The sequence below is a fragment of the Cheilinus undulatus genome, linkage group 2 (assembly GCF_018320785.1).
Source record: "Cheilinus undulatus linkage group 2, ASM1832078v1, whole genome shotgun sequence".
In the NCBI taxonomy this organism is placed as follows: Eukaryota; Metazoa; Chordata; class Actinopteri; order Labriformes; family Labridae; genus Cheilinus; species Cheilinus undulatus.
This window is the reverse complement of record NC_054866.1, coordinates 22286454-22302797: the sequence shown is the minus strand read 5'-3', so window position 1 is coordinate 22302797 and position 16344 is coordinate 22286454. Positions and strand designations below refer to the sequence as shown.

At 39.5% G+C, this 16344-nt stretch overlaps 1 protein-coding gene across 1 annotated transcript in view; it reads left to right on the top strand.

Annotated features, from left to right (window-relative positions):
- Positions 1–7769: 7769 nt before the first annotated feature.
- The window catches only part of akap1b (A kinase (PRKA) anchor protein 1b), a 30416-nt gene continuing 21841 nt past the window's right edge, over positions 7770–16344 (top strand). Inside the window, exon 1 of the mRNA XM_041802799.1 lies at positions 7770–7896. The gene's annotated coding sequence lies outside the window, so the exon portion shown is untranslated. The remainder of the gene's footprint in view (positions 7897–16344) is intronic.

The following is a 16344-nucleotide window of genomic DNA, read 5'->3' as shown; positions in this document are numbered from 1 at the left end:
CATGGTCAGTCCGGCCTGTCATGGCAGAGGGTGAATAGTCCTCTATTCATCCCAGCATTGTGAGTATTCTCGCTACAATTCGCTGTCTTTCTCTCTGTTATGCTCCGACTTGTCTCCTCGACCAGGCGTGCGTCTTTCAAACTCTATAAACTCAAAACTTTGAATAGAAGCACACCCAAAAACTGCTGCTCCAAAAACTGCTGCTGGGATTGAAGTTACTAATGTCCACCATCTCCTGGTGTAAAGTGGTAACAGCGCAGACCTCCGCCATCAGTGCTATCTCCCAATGGTACAGAATCTTTTAAAAATTTCCTGGATCCTGATGATAATTCTAATCACTTCCAAAATCTAATCAGTTCTTCCTTATGCCATTTCTGACATTTCCTGAAAATTTCATCAAAATCCTTCCATGACTTTTTGAGTTATGTTGCTAACAAACAATCGAACTAAAGAACTAACGAACTAACTAACTAACTAAACTAACTAACTAACTAACTAACAAAAGAACAAACCCGTCCAATCACATAACCTCCTTGGCGGAGCCAATAACTAAAAATATTATGTTCGCTCATACTATCTAAAATGTGTTTTGGGCAATTTTGTTTGACTTAATACACAAAAAAATTTGATGTGTATTTTTGACAATACGTATATCACTCATTTTTTCCATGTGGGTCTCGGGGGACCTAAGCTCATCTTAGATATGAGTGGGGGGCCTCAGTGGAAAAAAGTTTGGGAAACAATGTTATAGAGGAACTACCAAGACAGACAGAGAAAGAGAGATATGTTGGCACGAAATCGGTGTGCCACTGACATTAGTATTACATCAAGCTAGCATATCATTTATTGTAACATTAAAACAAATACAGTCATCATAATACAGTTATAAGTGAGTTTTACTGTCATCTTTACAGGTGTTGTCTAGCCCAGCCCCTCTTCATTCCAGCTGCAAAGACTGATCACGCACCACCGTGTAACCACGTCGTGTCACCGTCCAAATTTATGGCTCTGTGATGGCCTAATCTGTCAGTGACCATGATTACAGACAAAAGTATTGTCTAGTCTGACCTCATCCTAAGGCTGGCTTACAGTCACATCATCATTTCTTATAGTCTCAGTAAGATTTCAGTGAGTGTATGATTATACCCCTCACAGAGGCCATTGCTCCATGGGCTTTACACTGCAGCTGTTTTCATTTCAATCATTACCTTTTCAGCGGTTCCCCCTCGTCACTGAACAGTCTACATTGTGGGCACGAACACTATTTCAGCATTGAATAAAGTGCTTCACAGTCTCGTCCATGACAATGCTCCCTGCCCTGAGACATGTCAAACAATCATGAATGCAGATACCACACTCCTGGCTCTACTTCATGCACGTCCACAGGTACAGGTACAGTTTTCTTTTTGCTTTACACTGAGTTCCACATTATTATGCATATTGGATTTTAGTGTCATAGACATTCAAATTTTTGTTTTTTAGTTAAAGTCATGGATGGTGTTGTGTCTCAGAGCTCTCTGGATCACTGAAATCAATCTCAGACTCCTGTGACAATTTGTTTGCCAGGTAAGCCCAATTGAAAAGGAACTACTTAAGAGGGATGTTCCACATTATTAAGCAGGCCACAGGTTTCAAGCAATATTGGAAAGAAAAAGGATTTCTCTGCTGACAAAAGGCATCAAATAGTGTAATGCCTTGGACAAGGTATGAAAACATTAGATATTTCATGAAAACTTAAGCGTGATCATTGTACTGTGAAGAAATTTGTGGCTGATTCAGAGCACAAATGGGTTCCTGCAGATAAGGGCATAATGAGGAAGGTTTCTGACAGACAAATTCATCAGATTAAGGGAGCAGCTGCTAAAATACCATTACAAAGCAGCAAACAGGTATTTGAAGCTGCTGGTGTCGCTGGAGTCCCACCAACCTCAAGGTGTGGGATCCTCCAGAGGCTTGCAGTCATGCATAAACCTACTATTCAGCCACCCCTAACCAATACTCACAAGCAGAAATGGTTACAGTAGGCAAGGCAAGGCAAGTTTATTTGTAGAGCACATTTCAGCAGCAATTCAAAGTGCTTCACACAGGAAATTAGAATACAATGACAAGGGAAAAAGAAGCACAATGGAAACATTTTAAACGAAACATGTAGGCCCAGAAATACATGAAGACTCATTTTCAAACAGTCTTGTTTACTGATGAGTGCCGTGCAACCCTGGATGGTCCAGATGGAGGAGTAGTGCATGGTTGGTGGATGGCCACCATGTCCCAACAAGGCTGTGATGTCAGCAAGGGGGTGGCGGAGTCATGTTTTGGGCCGGAATTTTGGGGAGAGAGCTGGTAGGCCCCTTTAGGGTCCCTGAAGGTGTGAAAATGACCTCAGCAAAGTATATAGAGTTTCTGACTGACCACTTCCTTCCATGGTACAAAAAGAAGAGCAGTGCCTTCCGTAGCAAAATTATCTTCATGCATGACAATGCACCATCTCATGCTGCAAAGAATACATCTGTGTTATTGGCTGCTATGGGCATAAAAGGAGAGAAACTCATGGTGTGGCCCCCATCCTCCCCTGACTTCAACCCTATTGAGAACCTTTGGAGCATCTTCAAGCTAAAGATCTATGAGGGTGGGAGGCAGCTCACATCAAAACAGCAGCTCTGGGAGGATATTCTGACATCTTGCAAAGAAATTCAAACAGAAACTTTTCAAAATCTCACAAGTTCAATGGATGCAAGAACAGTGAAGGTGATATCAAAGAATGGGTCCTATGTTAACATGGAACTTGGCCTGTTAAGATGTTTTTGATTGAAATAGCTTTTGATTTCCGTTAATATGACCTCCTAATGCTGCAAATTCAACTTATTACCATTTTCAGTTCGTTTCAACCAAAAAAAAGTTTAGAAACTCTGTTGTGCAAAATAATGTGGAACAGTGCATTTTGAGTTTTTTTGAAAAAATAATAGTTATGATTGGGAGGTTTGTTTAATGGAATCTGAATTATGCTCTAACAGTTGATGACTTGAAAATTGTACTGACTGTCATTTGCATTGACTATTCAGGAAAATGTCATTTGCATAATCATTTTGAACAAGGTGTAGTTTGTTGTGTCTGATGCATGTTTTGCAGTTTTTGACAGTGTCATATCATTTTCCCACAGTCAACAGAACCTCTGAAACTCTTAAGAAGGGTACTGTGGTCCATTGTGTGAAATGACAACATCGGGGATGTCTTCACAAGCAAAATTGGCTTTTAGTTTCTTCATATCTGATTCTCAACTGATGGGTCGAGACCCAAAAGTGGGTCAAGCATGCATCAAAACCTTTTATTTCACCCTGTTTTACTGTGAAACTGGGTCAATTTAAATGTTTGATCAATATTTCAACTTATTTGCCTCCTGTTCTTGCAATAAATGGCTACTTTTCCTGTGATAATGAAGAAATTTTACAAGTTCTCTGGAAAATTGGAAATATTGATACATAATGATGGGGAGAGAGTGTATAAAATTAGTCAGTTTTGTCCCTTTTTTCCAATCATGCTTCAAACTGCAACATAATCAATTAACTAAACATGCATTGTTGAAAATCTTTGGAAACTTGGGTCGCGATCTGTTTTAAGACAGACTGGTGGGTCCTGAGGCCGGACCAGTTGAGAACCACTGCTTTATAGAAGTAGACCCAGGGTCAATCCCATTTCTACCCCTTAGCCCTTATGTTAGTTCTACCCCAGGTGAAGGGGTGTCCCAATTCTTTTTGAATTGAGGGCTAAGGCTAAGGGCAGAAGGCTACATAGCCCTTGAAATGAAGATTTTTCAGGACCACACTTAAAACCAAGGGGTATGATGAATTTCCCACCATGCACTACGTTCAGTTGCAAAATGGCACAATGGACAACAAAAGAGGCTCATAAATGTAAATATTTTTCTCATATATTCACTCTTTTGCTACTAGGGATGGAAGTTTATTGTATTATTGGTGTGTACACATGTAAACCAACTGTATATGAACAAGATCAACATGGAGATCCATGGTATGAACAAGATGGCCAAGGCTTTTTTGTCACTTCTGATGGAGCTCTGTTTATCTGCAATATGTGATGATGAACAACAATCAAGTGGCGTCTCATTTCTTAAGGGAGGGTTTTCACCCCTACCACTACCACTCTGTTTTGGGGGCAAGGGGAAGGGTTAATGGGATGGGATAAGGGGTAGAAATGGGATTGGCCCTTAGCATCTGAGAGACAGTCTATTTCCAAAAAGTTTGTGTAACGATCTACAGAGACAAGGCAGTCTTTGTTGTCAAATGAGAAAAGACCTGTGCCGACTTTAGCACATGGTCTGCTCGGCATCTCATAAGGCTGTGTTATTTCTTTCCATTTGTTATTCATTGACCTGTAACTTGATTACATGTTTTAATCTGATTGTTCATACTCTTCCAGTGCATTCTATCTCTTCATAACCATACTTCCACACCAAGGTGAGAAGAGTGTAGACACTGAATGATGTCTTTCCTCAGTGCGTATAGGAATAATAGCATACTCACCTCTAAAAACTATTCCCTCTAGACTGCTTAGTCCCTCCTGAAAAGCAAAGAATGGCCTTATTTCACTTGGAGTCTTTTCTTTGTTGTTAGGTCAGGCCCAGTGCATTGCTTTAATGATAATTTACAGGGTTCTGTCATCTTTTGTCACTGAGCAGATTGTCTTGAGTCTGTCCTCTGAGATTGGAAGGTGTTGTACCATATTTACAGTCTTTATGTGAGCTTCCACAGAGCCATAAGTTGAACACTAAAAAGGAAAGGCTCTGCTTGAGGTGTATGCTAGCAGCATGTCTTTTCCTGGACTACATCTATAACAGCTTTTGGTGACTTTGTACAGTGATTTTGCACCCACACATGCAGGAGGGAAATTTTCCCATGCTGAATACCATAGCTCAAAGCTCCTTTTCAATTTGAGCATAGCCTCAATCTGTTTCTGTCAGTGCTCTGCCTGCAAATGTGACAAGCTCACCTTTCTGCATAAGTGCCGCACCCAAACCTGTGTCTGAGGCATTGCACTGTACGTTCAGCTTTTCTTTTGGGTTGTAATACTTTATCACTGGAGCATTCAAGATTGTGTCTTTCCATATGAGGAATGCTTCCTCATGTTGCACTGTCCAGCTCCACTCACAGTCTTTGTTTGTTACTTGTCTCAACACCTCACACTGGCCAGAGAGGTGTGGGTAAAACTTGACCAGGTATTTAACCATGCCTAAAAGTCTGAATTGCTTTTACACCTGTTGGCTTTGGCATCTGTTTGACCGCACAAACTTTATCAGGATCTGTTTGTAATTCATCAGCTATGAGTAGGTCTCCTTTTACCTTACCTTCAGCGTGTCTGTACTTGATGCCTTTATCTCAGCACATGTTCAGATCCAGTATCAGATTGTTGACATGAACCACTTCAGCTGCTTCTTGTATCTCTGGTGTCTTGTGATTTGCACATCATGTAACGTCCAAATGGAGTTATGAATACTGTCAGATAACTTCACTTGTCTTCTAGCTTGACATGCCAAAAACCACTTCTGACGTCACACACAGAAAACACTAGGCTTTGGACAGGTCAGAGAGGATGTCCTCCATCAGTGGTAATGTAAAGTGGCAGTGCATTGAGGCCTTGTTCAAGCGCCTTGGATCCTTGCTTTTTTGCCCAGCAGTGGCACCATGTCGCTTTGTTCATCACCTAGAACTCCAATTGCTTTTTGGGTTTCTTTATTTAAGCTTACATTTCCCCACTGACCTCAGTTTGGTTTTGTTGTGAATCAAAAGTATGGTCTCACTGCTTTTAAGTTTTGCATTGTTATTAAAGTCGCTATAAAGTGAAATCCAAAATTTGTGTCTTAAAATACTAGATATGTTGGAATAAGGTTGCTGTAAACATGTGAAAACACTGACATCTATGTAAGACTGAATTTTGGGTTTAGACAGTTTGAAAGTTATTTACCTTTCTTCTGGCTATGTTTCACATGGGCAGGGCAAATATAGGGATCCACCGTATCAACAGTCTCTATGGGGAATCAGCGTGCCCCCTCAAGTATAAGTCCAGGAGGGTTTTGTTTCCTCGTTATTGGTGCTCAGTGCTGAGTCCTCGCTACCCCAATTATTTGGCTGCTGGGGGGGCGGCCTAAAGTTGAGCTTAAAATTGTGTAGTGTGTGGCAAGCCTAAGCGCCAGTCTGTTTAGGGGTCTCCCAGGTCAAAAAGTTTTAAATCTCTTCCTGTGTGATTTCTATTGTATTCAGCTAAGTCCACAGCGTAGGGATTCTGTGAGTGCTGCTTTTAGTATCTGTTTCATAACCCTGTAGTGCAGTAATTTATCTCTCAGTGTATGGTGATAGTTATGAAGTACAGACCGACAGCCTGTGAGTCTTGCTGCCTACTTACCTATGCTGGTTGCTTGTTTTTATCTAAGGTGTCTCTTCAATGAAATCAATGCTTGAAAATACATTCTTTAAATACGTACATGATTATGGCCTAATAAAGGTGAAAGCTGTTTAAAAAAGGAGCAAGTACTAGCTTTGTCTGTGTCACTTTGTATCCTAGCATATTTTGAGCAGTGATGCTGGCCTTTGCAGTCCTCCAAGAATGAGGGTGAATGTTTAGTAGAATCAGTTGTAGTATGAGATGGTAGAAGGTTCACTTTTTAGAATGTGTCTCTGCAATCTATATACACTGGTCACATCCGTATACAGTACATATCCAACATTGTACATAAAACACAGACATCAGAAATGGATCTAATAAACTGAATTTCCATGTTAATGTATGTAAAGAAGTTCGTGTATAAGGAACCTCATCCTCTCATTCTTACATGAGTTATTGTTGTTGACTATGAAGCAGAACTTCTCTGGGTCCTGGTCCTCACGTGGGTTTCATCCTCTGCAGCCAAACTGGACATCGTATCTATGTTTTTTTTATTTTTATCAAAATGGGTCAAGTATACAATTTGAAATCATTAAAAAATATTCTTTGTTTTCTGGAATGCATGTGGTGACCCCATTCCAGTGTATTGTGTCCCCTAAGGGGGTCCCGACCCCCACTTTGGGAAGAACTATTCTAGAGTAAAGTTAGGGGTTCCCAAACTTTTCAGCTTCAAAATAACAGCACCAAAGACCCGAGAGCCCCACTGTACCTGAAGCATGCAATGTTGCATAGAGCATCAAGAAGAAATTTACAATTTAGGGAAGTTTTGTACAGGTTACTTACATTTAAGCACAATATCACTTATTAACTATGGTTTCATTTTAAATTCAGTTCAGCTTTAAAAAATATGATAATGGATTAATTTCACTACTTCAATTTTTTTTTCTTTGTTTCTTTGGAAAGGATCTTGCCAGTCCCCCCACAGGAGTCCTAACTCCACTTTGGGAACCTCTGCACTAGACTACTTATCTTGACATGAGGCTCTAATGTCACATGCAGCAGAATGACACTAAACCTTCTTGAATCCTGAAAGCCTCAAACTTTGTTTTTCTTTCTTAATGGAGAATACTATGACATTCACAAGTTTAAGGCTTTTATTCAGAAGCTCTGGGATTACTTATTATATTTTCGGGGATTTGGGGAATTTTATGTATATTTTTGTAAATAATAGATACCACTGTAATCTGCCAGATTCGTGACTGCAAGGTTGTTTGAAATCGATTGGAACTCATTCCCTATGCTTTTACCTCGCTCGGGGTTGTCGCGAGACCGGGCCCGAGTATCGCGAGATTTAACCAGCTGTTTAGTCTGTGTTTTTTTTAGACTGGTGCTAGTCGGTCAACACGTGGGGAGGAGAGGCTGACTTTCTACAGGGACACGTTTGAAAATCTCACTTTTTCAGTACTGCTCTCATCGTGGCGGCACCGAGGACCCTTAAATACTGTAAGTAAACTGAAAGAGGGGAAAGAGCGCTTATAGCAGCTCAGGGTACATAACGTGCACAACGATAGCATCTACATCATGTTTCACACAGCGTGACTGAGTTCATATCTACACACCGAGCTGTTACACACGCACAGAGAAGACAAACGTTCATTGATATTATGAGTGTGTGTGCAGATTACAGTGTGTGTCAGACAGAGTGCTGTAATCCCATGTCATTGAACAACTAGCCTACTCATCTCTACACTCTGTTAGCTTCTGCCCCTGTTGTGTAACTTAGATTAGCCTAATTCTCCTTCTATATTAGCCGCTGTGCTCTCTGTAACAGCAGCACCGTATGTTTTAAACAGGCACACCTGCTCTCAGGTGGTCAGCAGGTATAATGCAGTGTGCTGTGACTGAATACAGGCCGGCTAACAGGCTAACACGGAGGACTGCGGCCCGTGTAGGACAGCAGCTCTCTGTGGCTCTGAATGTCCTTTAACCCTGCGTCAGTCCTCAGGCCCTCATTGGCCCGTGTTACTGCGTTCAAATCTCTGTGATGCATTTCCTAACATGATGGTGAGTCAATTTATTAAAAAAGAAGCCTCAAACACTACGGTTTAATTATGTAACTGCAAACGGACGTGGTCGTCTTTGGTTGCAAATAATGCAGAAAGGTTATTGTGCGATTAGCTGCTTTGAGGTTTAAATTCGTGTAATAGTTAATTGAAATTTTAGCATTAAAATCAGAGTGCATGGTTAGCCTAACTTCACTCTCTGGATCATGCAATGCGGCCTCCATGCTTTGTGTTGCATTCACGTGCTCCTCGGATTAGCCCATTCCCCGAGATTGAAAGTCGTTCTCTGAATTTACGACATTTTAGGCGGTGATACGGAAAAAGCTTAGGCGTAACAACTGAAATTGAACTTAGTCGTTTAGGGGTAATATGCGCCACTGTCTAATGTGTTTAAAAATTTTAGTTCTTTGATACTATATTTGATACAGACCTTGAACCTAGAAATACCCTTTTATGTTTACAATAAAACATAATAATAGTAATGTAGTAATGAATGATACTATTTAAAGCAGTATGATAATAATTTGAATAACCACACTGCCTATGTGAAGAATGATTCAATCAAATATCCCAAGTAAAAATGCTAAATGCTAAACTCATGCACATGCTCTTAATTGCACAAATACAGTGTTACCAACATATAGTATGTGTAATTTGGATTGTGTGCATGCCCTCCTTTCTTATTGATTTAAGCTACCAACTTCCAGAAATGCAAAGACACACCAGTTAACCATCATACTTGCAAGACTCAAAAAGCAAAAAGCTTTACAGACTATTCAAAACTAAAAGACAATTATGTTTTTAAATTTTTGTTGGCATTGTTCCAGAATTTAACTGAACAATAGAAGCACGTGTCCTTTTTATACCTTTGCTAAGTTTTTGTAGGTAAATTTACAAAAACTTCTCCCCATATATTGACTTTCCTGAATTGAAAATAACTTTTGTACAAAGTCAGGATGTGTTTTGATTTTGCGCTGAACATTGTTTGCATTGGTTTTTAGTGATACAAGTCATAACATTTCATTACATGGGAATTTAGTAAAAGTGTACCTGTGTGAGCATTGTAATTTTTATTGGATATCATGCAAAAGCCTGTCTGAAGTTAACCGAAGACAAAATCATGACAACCCCACTACCAGAAGGACGGACCAAAAGGATGGGGCTTGATTGTCAAATAGTGTGTATATGTTAATGTTTGCACACACATTTGGCTTATTTAGAAAGTGTTACATGGTGTAATGGTACCAGATTTGTATATTTAAAAAAAATTCTAATAGAAATCAAATTATATTGTTACCCGTTTGATACCACAGCAACCAAAACAGAATTCCCTGACACCCAGTTTTTGGTATTTTCAAATAGGGCTGGTAGCAAAAATGACTTAATGTAAATGTCAAAGTAACAAAAATTGTATGTTTTAAATGATAAATGCATAGTAATATATCACAGATAACTGTTTAAGTGCTACTGGATTTTAAGTATTTGAAACTGAGTCAAAACTACACTGATAAGTTTTTAAATGAAAAACCATCTCTAAGCACATTTTGATGTGATGATAAAGAGACATGTTTACAAACAAGCCCCATAATATCAGGGGGTTATGATATTCATTAAATTATAATGAATAGTTTGAATCAACACTAGTTTTTATTAATTAAAAATTAGTGTTAGTGACGTTACATTCTTTTTCAAAATTGCGGCACAGGAAATGTACATGACTGCTTTTCATTCAAGGAGTATTACAATGTCCCCTGGTCATTCAGTATCAGAGAATCTATCGTTTGAAAATACGTGATATTGAAACTATTTATGTATTTTGATTTTCTTTTGACAACTTAATGTGGTACCATATTTTTTTACTCTGACTTGGTCGTTTGTTTCGAATTGATGTAGCCACAGCCTGAATTTACCGTCGTGGGAAGCTGTGTTTTCCGAGTTTTTCATGAACACGTGAATGCAGGGCATGTCGCCACAGTACCGGCCGGATTTGGTTCCTGCCAAACTCCATCTACATCTCACTGTTAACGGCTTCACTTGTGTTTTTCTTGCATTGTGCACATGTGCACGGGACATGTCTTTCTTAAGTGGATGTTTAATATGTTCGGTTAAATTCGGTGTTCCAAAAACAGCACATAGCGGCACACATTAACAGCATTTGTGTAACTCGATCTCATTGCTTGCTAACTTACCGCAGTTACCTTCATTGAGCTCCTATATTGAAGCAGGTGTGGTGTAATGTGACATGCAGAGGTAGAGGGAGCGGTGTTGCAGCGGAGAGTGCTTTCGATATGATAATAAAGCCTTCTCCATCTGACTGAGACACTGTAAAACCTACAAGGGGCAGGATTTGTAAATGCAGCCTCACGTTGCTAGCTGCATAGCTCGCTAGCCGGCTAATTCCATTAGTCTGTCTGTGTTGTGATTGAATGATCGGAGGTGTTTTTTAGCATTGTTCCGGAGCATGAGACAAGGCCACCGGGATTATTTATTATGAGCCACACGCAGTCACATTGGAGGTATTATTAGCACGTTGCTAACGGAGATGGCGTGGCTTAGGCTACGTTAAGTCGTTGCTGAAAGTTGGCATTATGACCCTGGAGTATTACAGCACCTTAGACAGCCCGGTGAGTCAACCAGTCATGGTGTCAAATTCTGATAAACGAAAATAACAACATTTTATGTGGTTGCATTTCTTTTAATTGGAGGCATAATAATATTGGCGTAGCTAGCATTGACCTCAGCTAGCTTTAGTGTAAACTTAATGTAGTCGAAACCTCAGTAACGACCAGTCATATTTCTACCAGAGTCCGTGCTAAATAATACGATTTATACTTAAAATGCACGACACAGAGATAAAGGAGTATACTTATGTTATTTTAAATTATGTAAACTGTAAGAAAAGCCACTCTACAGTTCGGCTCACATGTGATTCCCACACCTGTAACACGTCAGTCGTAATATTGAGGTAAGAAGCAGTATGTCAGATCTGTGGGCTGTGACAGTTTTTATGAAAGCTGCTTATATGCTGCCTGTAGTGATCTTACTGTAACATGTAAATGCTGCCTGGCCACTCCCCTGATATCTGAACGCCAAGGTCACAGTCTGAATCAGGACTTTGAGGTCAATATAACAGGCTTCAGTCTAACCTGCGGGGAGAGATCTACATTTGTTTACAGCTTGTTGCTTCGATTGTAACCTTGTCCAAGGTGAATGTACTAGTGTGTGCCACCATTTCACAGAAACCTTGGTACAGGCTCGGTCCGCTTTATTCTATGTGTAGATATGAAGAGAAAGCTTTTCAAAAATGTTGATACTTAGTGATATTGTGTCCTAAAATGACATAATCTAGTTTAAAGGGCCAAAGACATGGTCAAGACAGTCTGCTGAAGTTCAAACCAAGCATCAGAATGTGGAGGGAAGGCAATTTGGAATGACTTTAAATGTGCCGTGATTGATTGCGGTCTGGCAAGCTTTCCATGTACACCAATTTTTTTTATTTTTTTTAAATTTAAAGATGATGGCAGTGGATAGTCAGAAACAAGGATGAGAGAGAGGTGGGAAAGGGGCCACAGGCTGGACTTGTACCCAGCTGCCTGCTTTAATGGGGCGCAACCTAACCCCTAGGCCAATGATCATCAACTTGAGGCCAACAGGCCCCCCTAAGTTCCATATCCGCCCCCCTAAAGATGAAAACATTCGGAAAATGTGAGAACAAAAATACGTGTCTTGGTTTTTATCTAGGGTAATAGGGTATCTTCTTGTTTTTTCCATTTTCGTCTCTACAGCTGCTAAATCAGCCTCAAAACTGTCAAGATTGCGACAGTTTTATTAAGAATATATGATCATTTTTTACTTGTCAGCCATTATGATGCACAATAAACAAATACTTATTAGTCCAGTCCTTGTTGAATCTGCTATTTTCTGTGTCAAACTTCCACTGCTGGCTCTTGGAGAGTGCAATTTTTTCTGCTAGACAATCAAAACAAAAGATCTGTTTCCTGCACGTGTTTTTCTGATACTGGCTGCAGTGTAGGTGATGGGGACTGGTCTCACAGTTGATGCCTAAAACTTACTTATATTTTGAAAGAAAATACACATACTGATACAATAGTATGTTTACATACATTAAGTTAATTTGAAAATCTGCCCCCAAAGCATCAGTAAAGACAAAAACAGGCCTTTTTATAAATGTAGTTGATGATCCCTGCTCTAGGCCACTAGAGCACCCCACATGTACACCAAATTCTGACCCTATCATTCAAATGTTGCATGTATTTTTGGTGTGCCTATGTGAATTGTAGCCTAACCAATGTGGTCCTCTGCTGCTGTAGCCCATTTGCATGTTGTGCATTCAGAGATGTTCTTCTGCGTACTCTGGTTGAAGCGAGTGGTTATTTGAGGCAGTGTCTGCTTTCTATCAGCCAGAACCAATCTGGCCATTCTCCTCTGACCCGTGCTATCAATGAGGCATTTTTGCCTGAGAGCTGCCGCTCACTGGATATTTTCTCTTTTACTGGTCCATATCCTGAAGGTCGTGGTGCATGAAAATCCCAGTGAATCAGTAGTTTCTGAAATACTATAACCAACCTTTCTGGCATTGTCAACCATGGTGCATTCAATGCTGCATCAATATCTTTTTTTGGTAGAAATGAGCATTTGAACAGGTGTACCTAATGAAGTGGTTGGAAAGTGCTTATACTGCAATTTGAAAAAAAAAAAATCAGGATATTATTCCATTTGAATAGGCTTGAATTTAGACAAAATTTGAATCTTACTGCAGGGTCTGATGTTAAGGTTTTTGTCTACTTGCCCTTCAGGGCAAGTGCTTCCCAAATCTACTTGCCCCATCTAAATTCCTACTTGGTATGTCTAGGAGGTACTTTTTCTGGCTGTCAAGTGCATACATTTTGCTCGCAACACACTTAGAACTAAAATCCATTGCCTGTTGACTGTGGAAAGCAATACACAACACTTCTTTCTTAAGAAAACTGTTAGCTTTGTGTTAGCCCACTGAAAATTATATTTAACTTTGTACTGATCAGTGCAATGTGAAAGCTACACCAGGTTGTTTTCCGAAGAAATTCAAACTCAGGAATTTCATATTTACAATACTAGAAAGGAAATAATACAAACTCAGAAATATAATGGAAGAAATGTTCTGTGCTGTTTGTCCTTTTCATACGCTAATTTGGCTGTCTTTGGCTGCGAGCGTTCCGCCATTGTCTTTTCCGTCGAATGAACAACACTGAACCTGACTTACATCTAAGCTTGACTTACAGCTGACGTCTGCACATCAGCAAACACGCTCAGCCAATGGAGGCAGCTACACACGACATCTGGCTACTCGGGGGCTCCGTAGTAACAGAAATGAGAGAGGAAAATAATAGAATTTATGAATAGAAAAGCTCAGAGTTGTGCTTGCCCGATCGGGCATGTCTGTACAAGTTTTGCTTGCCCGTCGGCTTTTTGAAGTTTCCCAGGGCATTTCGGCAGCCGTTAATGTCGGACCCTGTACTGTCCTAATTTGTTTGTTTTGGACTTCAAGGCTATTTATAATTTGGGCCAGGACTGGATCATGAAATAATGTGATGTGCAACTCTTCTGAATGTTGTGATAATAATATGAAGTGTGCTAAACTAATACCAAACACTGTATTAGCTGTTTGAATCATGCTTCTTGTGAATACAAATTCGAGCCTTTTTCTAACAAAATTAGCAAAAAATGACTCAGGGTAGCTGACAGCTATAGCTTTAGTTTTGTGTATCTGCATGAATGGTGCCAGCGGGTATATGTACACATACTGAGTGGCAAAAACATTGCTTCTTCGCATGTACATTTTTGTATATATTATGATAACATATTTGTATTAATGTAAAAACAGAAATTGCATTTAAAACATCCCTTTGGAGAACATTATACAGGGGAGCTTAGGACCCTTTTATTTGTTGGTGATCATTAAATTTCAAGTTGATTGGTTAACCAAGAGTACCCCACACATACGCTGCCAGAATGTGGTTAAATTAACTTTGCTTTGGTATTTATTTTTGCTAGAATTTAAACGTCGGTGTGATTCTTGTAAAAAATCAAGCAACATTACTAATTTGATATCCCAGCAACAAAAATCGACCTAATTTTTTTGTTTTTAATCATCTAAAACTGCAGGCAAATTAATGCACATTGAGCACAATAACACTGAAATGGAATTGTTTCTAATTTAGGATTAATTTTTCTCTTACACAGCTTTTCTTATGAAACTACTGTAGTTTTATTTAAGTTTTAGTACTTTTTTGTATCATCAATCATTAAAATAACAGATTGGAGTGTTAAAAAATGACAACCATTGCTGCATCCAAGCTGTCCTTTTGCTTGATGTTGTCAGGGATTCCAGAGTGATAGATATACAAAATAAGAAATATTGTGAGATTTGTGGCAGCCGCAGGTCTGTGAAAAGCTGTGTGTGCAGCACATTAAGGTGTTAGGAAAAAATTGGTTTCTGTAATTTTCGATTGGAGACTGACTGGTCTTGCCTGCTGTTGCTAGTTTGTAAATAGTTGCTTACATGCTTTCTAAGCAGCATCAGATAATACTTTTAAAGACTAACGCAGGCCAGGATGTAGAGGTGGGAAAAATAATTGATTCTTAGATGCATCGTGATGTGGAGGTGGAAGATTCTGAATCGATTTATGAATGTCTAATAATTGATAATTGTTAGTGATTTAAATATTTATTACTGTGGAATATTTAAAACTTTGAAAAAGGTGGAACTCTGACATGCAGTGCGTAACAGCAAGATTTAGATTACCAGTTGTTCTTCTGTGAAAAAGGAAAATTTTATGTCTCTAATTTCAGAAATGTTACAAGGAAATGATGCTGCTACCTTTGGTACAGTGCAATTGTAAATTTCCAGTTTACACACATCTTCCATCAGAGGATAGTGGACATTTAATTTATCTCTATTTTTTAAATACAAATGTAATGTTTTTTATGTTTGACACAGTGAGAACAACAGAAATGTAAAAAAAAAAAAAGTCAAGTGCAACCAAATGCTTCAATAGTTGATTACAAATCGGATCGTAGCCCCATGAATTGTAATTGAATCGTGAGCTGCCTTAAGATGCCCAGCTCTACCAGGATGTAGGTATCCCAGTTCTGGTGATTTCACAAAACTCCTGAAAATGTCCCCATATTTTGGGGAATAGCTGCATATGTGAACCCAAATGGCTAATATCTTATTCAGACTTTCCCTTCCAGCCCCCAAGTAAATGTTGTGTAAAGTCTTGAGCAGAGAAGTGAATGCAGCAGAAAATCCACAAAGAGCAAGTGGGATGATGATGTTTACATCATACAACAGGTTTGATCTTTTTGCCCGTAATAAGGCTGCTGTGTTATCCTCTCTGCTCACCTGTCTGTTCTTTCCCACTTTACATTTAGACAGTGAACATGCCTGATTGCATGCAGAACCCATGTAAAGGCAACACCTGCCATTATGGTGTTAGTTTTGTTGCTTGGTTACTTGCTTTGTCTGCCATTTCCACATTGCCTTTTTACACCCCAGTCATCTATGCAGTTCTCATATTTGAAATTCTAAGTGTTGTAAACATATCTGAAGAGGCTAGATTTAGCTACTGACAGGTACTGTCTTTTGAACCACCCACTTTTCTATCCTTGCAAAGCAGATGGATACGCTCGTTTCCTTGTTTTTCACTGGCGAATCCATCTTGCAAAGCTCCCATCTGAACCGTTTGGGTCCGGTTAGAAAGTGACAGGACCAATCAGCGACGTGCGACTTTCAGGCACAGCAGAGTCGTGACGTAAACAAGCAGCAGCAAGAACTGGTGCAGTTATGGAGGAAGAGATTAGCGTGGATGCTGCTAAAGCGCCAGTTTTA